This window comes from Trachemys scripta, chromosome 16, assembly GCF_013100865.1.
Source record: "Trachemys scripta elegans isolate TJP31775 chromosome 16, CAS_Tse_1.0, whole genome shotgun sequence".
NCBI lineage: Eukaryota > Metazoa > Chordata > Testudines > Emydidae > Trachemys > Trachemys scripta.
In genome coordinates this window covers 14,741,303-14,747,568 of record NC_048313.1, presented here as the reverse complement: position 1 = coordinate 14,747,568, position 6,266 = coordinate 14,741,303, and positions in this window count along the sequence as shown.

Here is a 6,266-nt window from a genome sequence, read left to right as displayed (position 1 = left end):
CATGTCACAGTGGCGCCCGCCGACCGTCCACCCCGACGGCGTCTTGTCATTGCTGAGCGCTGGGCGCGGAGACCCGATCGGCCCCTGCTGCCCGGGGGTCCGGGAGCTCCTGGCCGCGGAATGGGAGTGGCGATCCCTAGCACAGATCCCGTGAGCCTCCCACGCTGGCGTGCACCATGCAGATCCCTGGGCTCTCTCCCGGCCCCAGTGTCACCGCCCCACGCTGCCCATGCCCCAGCTCCAGCCGCTCGTCCCCTCCCTGCCGTGTGCAGTGAGCCCTGGCCGCTGCCGGCTGCAGAACAGGCCCCCTGGCTCCGCTGTCACGGCCGCCCTCACTGGCGGTATCTGTGCTAGAGGACGCCAGAGGCGGTGGCCGTGGCCGGCAGAGAGAAGGCCACCAGGCCTGGGACTGGCTCCGAGACCGGCCTGCAGAGACTGGATGGAGGAGGAGAGGAGAGAGCTTTAGCTGGCACCCCAGGGAGTCTCAGGGCCAGGGAAGTTCTGCACTCAGGGCCTGGCGTGTTTGGAAGGAACGAGACCGGTGCTGGGCTGGTTTCCCCCCAGCCACCACTCTCAGCAGGACGCGCCGCTGGCCCTGAGACACACAGAGCTCCCTGCGCCGGACAAGGCCCCTGGGAACACAGCCGGGCACCTGTGGACATAGACAGCTGGCTTCTCTCGCCAGCTTGCTCCTGGAGTTTCAAGTGAGCTCTCGATTGGGGGATTTTCTAACGCTCTGCTCCGGGAACCACTGGGGGGCAGTTCTCGGGCCTGGGTCACGCAGGGGGTCGGATGGATGGTCACAATGGGCCCCTCTGGCCTTGGAATCTGGGGCTCTCCATCCATCCTAGTTTAGTTGATCTGTCTGTCTATCTGTTCATCCATCTCTAGATCCTAGTGTCTCTCTCTCTGGGTCCTAGTAGAGCTACTTCTCCGTTCAGCCACCCCCAGCACTGAATCCTCACCTAGCTATTGGGTATCTACCCCGTCCCCGCACTACCCCCTAATGCCTTTATCCATCCACATTCCTCCACCGCTGGATCCGGGAGTGGCCGTCTATCTACCCACCTTCCCACTCTCCCGTCTCTGATGCTCCCGTCCCCACAGGCGCGGCACTCCCAGGCCCAGTGGATTTAATCTCCTCTAGTGTTTTCAGCCCAGACTCATTCCTGTCGAGTTCCCGGCGGGATAAGACCCGACAGAGATGGAGCGAGTTGGACGTTTATTGGAGCAGGGAGTGGGGAGGATTAACCTGGGAATGTTGCGGGGGAGTTTTGCTAGTACACTGTCGGCATTGACACTAGATGGGGATGGGAAATAAGGGGCTGACTTCACTGAGGGATGATACCTGATGGCCGGCAGGTAAAGCCTGGTGGCTGCCCTGCGTAACCTGAGCCCAGGAGGGGGCTGGGGCCAGGGGACATCTTCTGCCTGGGAAACTAGACAAAGGCTGGAGGAGGAGCCGGCGGGGGGTGGCCGTTTATGGGATAAGACCCAGAACTGCACAGATGTCAGAGCAGACCAGGGGCCCGTTGCTTTTACCTTTGACGAGGACATTGACGTGCCCCGACCTGGCCCCATATCTGTTCTGTGCCAGGCACCGGTAGGTCCCGTTGTGGGTGCGCTGGGCCGAGCACACAATCTCCGTCTGGCTGCAGTCAGACAGCTCCACGTTGGCGTTAGAGGGCAGCTCCCAGCGCAGCTCGGGCGGGGGGTTCTCCTTGGCACTGCACCACACTGTGAAGTTAGCGCTGACCCCGAACTCCAGCCACTCCACGGAGACCTTCACGCTGTGGGGCGGGGCTGGAAGGGCAGGGGTCAGTGGGGAAAGGCTGTGGGGCTGGGGGAGGGCAGGGGTCAGTGGAGAGAGGCTGCAGGGCTGGGAGTGTGGGGAGTCTAGGGAGTTAGAGCAGGAGGGTGGGAGCCAGGACTCCTGGGTTCTATCCCAGCTGTAGGAGGGGAGTGGGGACTAGTGGTTAGAGCAGGGAAATGGGGTCTAGGACACCTGGTTTCCATTGCTAAAACACTGGCTTGCTGTGAGATGTTGGAAACATGCCTGCCCTTCTGTGACTCAGTTTCCCTGTCTGAAATATCTGGATTGTACCTGCCCGGCGCGGAGCGGGGGTTGGAGCACGCTATCCCAGCGCGGGGGGGAGGGAAGCAGCCTGGGAGGGCGTGTGGTGTCGAGCAGCTAACACAGCTTTAGCCCCAGACGCGACAGCTTACAATAAATGTGGGTCCTTGCCGAGGCGACGTTCAAGTGCTCCCCGTAGTGGCGAAGCAGAGGGGCGCCGGGTTCACGCCGCGACCTTGTGGATAGTCAGGGCCCCCCAACCGGCTCCCTGCTCCGGCACCTTCGGCCCCGACGTCCCCCAGCCCAGGCGGGTGTGATCGGTGCGCGAGCTGGTGCGGCTCAGAACCAAGGCGCTCCCCAAGGTCACCGTGGGGTCCCCGGGGATGGTCCTCACACCACAGAGTGCGCTGGGGAGGGGCGGCCAGACGCGAGAGACCGGAGGGCGGAGAAGGGGATTCATTAGGACACCAGCAGGGCTCTCGGGGACGCTCCAGGCGCAGTCTCCCCAAAGCCCCTAAAGGCCCCGCAAGAGCAGCCCGTGGGGCAGGATCGTGTGAGACGTTACTGGGGGCCCCGGGCTGTGATGCACCTAAATACCCATGGGTCAGAGCTGACAGTTCTGCTGGCTTCAGCGGGCTTTCGACCATCTGCACCAGCCCCTGGCCTCTGCCCTCTGCTGCAGGAGTCCGTCCATTGAGAGATCCCCACAGGGCGGGACCCTGAACAGGCCCCGCAAGCCCCATCCCTGCGGCGAAATCACTTCCTGTCCCAAACACCAGGCAGCCGTGAAACACCTCCTGGAGCCCCGCTGGCTGCATCTCAGTGCTGAGTGAACGCTCCTTGGGCAGCATTGCTGTGCACCTGTTAGCTAGCTGCCACGTCCCACCCCAGAAATGGGTGCATTTCAGCTTTGGGCAAGTGAGCCCTGTGCAGCACGGCTGTTAAACACCTCCTGTGTCCCACCCCAGAAGTGCATGCATCGCCACACTGTGTGGGCATTCCCTGAGCAGCACTGCCATGTGGCTGTTAAGCTGCTGCCATCTTCCACCCCAGAGGTGGCTGCATTTCAGGGGCGGGTGCAGCAATCCTTGTTTATCCCTTATCTGCTTCGCCCAGGGGAGGCTCAGAGGATGAACCCGTATTTGCACAGTGGGAATGAACCTTGCTGGGGCACTGCGGGATGCTTGGCTTGGTGGTTATTTCCTTTAGAAAAGAACCAAGCTGGGGCATTTCTGCTAATGCGGGGAGAGGCCGCTCTTTCCAAGAAATGCTGCTGGCCACAGAACCCTGCTGCTCTGCGTCAAGGCTTCCCCCCCCAGGATGTGGGTGTAACTGCCCTCTCGGCTTGGTACAGGCAATGTGAAGTTCGAAACAGAACCTTTCTCTTCCCCCTCAGTGAAACCTCCGGGAACCTCCCTGGATCCAACCCTAGAGATTCCCCAAACCTGAGGAAAATCCGCACGACGCCAAACAGTTTGCAGCACCTGCTCTAACCTGCTTCCTGGGGCCTCTTGCCATGCAAACTCCCTCCTGCTGGCACGCTGGCCAGTGTGGACAGAGCAGATCCTCCTTTAAAGACGCTTTTCCCCACTGTGTTTATGGCTTCAAACCTTCGGGTTGGTTTTCTGCTGTTCATATGAACTACAGGGAGTGGAAGTGTGGACAGAGGCTGTATCCTCTGCGCCCGTGACGGCTTCCTGCCACTCGATCCATCTGCCCTGTACAGAAATGTGCCATCTGTTCAGCGCTATGGAAATACGAGGAGCTACGTGTGTGCCTGGGACAAGATGGACACAGTCGGCCATGGCTTGTCACTAATCCCAGAGCCCGAAATGGGGGGTGGGGGGTTTGGCAGGGCCTTTGAGTCCAGCCCTCTGTGCTGAGGCAGGACCAAGCAAACCTGCTTACTATGGAATCACAGGACTGGAAGGGACCTCGAGAGATCATCTAATCCAGCCCCCTGCACTCAAGGCAGGGCTACGTATTATCTAGACCATCCCTGACGGGGGTTTGTCCAACCTGCTCTTAAAAAGTCTCCAGAGATGGAGATTCTACAACCTCCCTGGGCAATTTATTCCAGTGCTAAACCACCCTGACAATTAGGAAGTTTTTCCTAATGTCCAACCTGAACCGCCTACAATTTAAGCCCATTGCTTCTTGTCCTATCCTCAGAGGTTAAGAAGAACAATTTTTCTCCCTCCTCCTTGTAACAACCTTTCATGTACTTGAAAACTGTCCTCATGTCCCCTCTCAGTCTTCTCCTCTCCAGACTAAAGAAACCCAGTTTTTTCAATCTTCCCTCATAGCTCATGTTTTCTAGACCTTTCATCATTTTTGTTGCTCTTCTCTGGACTTTCTCCAGTTTGTCCACATCTTTCCTGAAATGTGGTGCCCAGAACTGGACACAATACTCTGGTTGAGGCCTAATCAGCACGGAGTAGAGCAGGAGAATTACTTCTCCTGTCTTGCTTACAACACTCCTGCTAATACAGCCCAGAATGATGTTCGCTTTTTTTTTTTTTCCAACAGTGTTACACTGTTGACTCATATTTAGCTTGTGGTCCACTGTGACACCCAGATCCCTTTCTGCAGTACTCCTTCCTAGGCAGTCATTTCCCATTTTGTATGTGTGCAACTGATTGTTCCCTCCTACATGGAGTACTTTGCATTTGTTCTTATTGAATTTCATCCTATTTCCTTCAGACCATTTCTCCAGTTTGAATTTTAATCCTATCCTCCAAAGCACTTGCAACTCCTCCCAGCTTGGTATCGTCCACAAACTTTATAAGTGTGCTCTCTATGCCATTATCTAAATCATTGATGAAGATATTGACCAGAACCGGACCCAGAACCAATCCCTGCAGGACCCCACTCATTATGCCCTTCCAGCATGACTGTGAACCACTGATAACTACAATCTGGGAATGGTTTTCCAACCACCTTATAGTAGCTCCATCTAGGTTGCATTTCCCTAGTTTGTTTATGAGAAGGTCATGTGAGACAGAATCAAAAGCCTTACTAAAGTCAAGATACACCATGTCTACCGCTTCCCCCCATCCACAAGGCTGGTTACCCTGTCAAAGAAAGCTATCAGGTTGGTTTGACCCGATTTGTTCTTGACACCTTATTATCTTCTAGGTGTTTGCTAATTGATGGGTTAATTATTTGCTCCATTATCTTTCCGGGTACAGAAGTTAAGCTGACTGGTCTGTAATTCCCCGGGTTGTCCTTATTTCCCTTTTTATAGATGGGCACTAGATTTGCCCTATTTCCAGTCTTCTGGAATGTCTCCCGTCTTCCATGACTTTTCAGAGATAATCGCTAATGGCTCAGATATCTCCTCAGTCAGCTCCTTGAGTATTCTAGGATGCATTTCATCAGGCCCTGGTGATTTAAAGACATCTAACTTGTCTAAGTAATTTTTTGACTTATTCTTTCCCTATTTTAGACTCTTATCCTAATTCATTTTCACTGGCATTCGCTATCTTAGATGTCCAGTTGCCACCAACCTTCTTGGTGAAAACCGAAACAAAGAAGTCCTTAAGCACCTCTGCCATTTCCACATTTTCTGTTATTGTCTTTTCCCCGCATTGAGTAACGGGCCTACTCTGTCCTTGGTCTTCCTCTTGCTTCTAATGTACTTATAGAATGTTTTCTTGTTTCCTTTTATGTCCCTAGCTAGTTTGATTTTGTTTTGTGCCCTAGCCTTTCTAATTTTACCCCTACGTACTTGTGTTATTTGTTTATATTCATCCTTTGTAATTTGACCAAGTTTCCACTTTTTTGTAGGACTCTTTGGTTTTTAGATCATTGAAGATCTCCTGGTTAAGCCAGGGTGGTCTCTTGCCATACTTGCTATCTTTCCTACGCAGTGGGATAGTTTGCTCTTGTGCCCTTAATAATGTCTCCTTGAAAAACCGCCAACTGTCTTCAATTGTTTTTCCCCTTAGACTTGCTTCCCATGGGATCTGACCTACCAATCCCTGAGTTTGCTAAAGTCTGTCTTCTTGAAATCCATTGTCTTTATTGTGCTGTTCTCCTTCCTCCCAGTCCTTAGAACCGTGAACTCTACCATTTCATGATCACTTTCATGGTACGATGGTTTGCCCAGTGCTTTGAGATCCGCAGACACCGCTGCTATCAGGGAATTATTATTAGTGAGTCTGTTATTCGGTACGTTACCCTTCTCTGA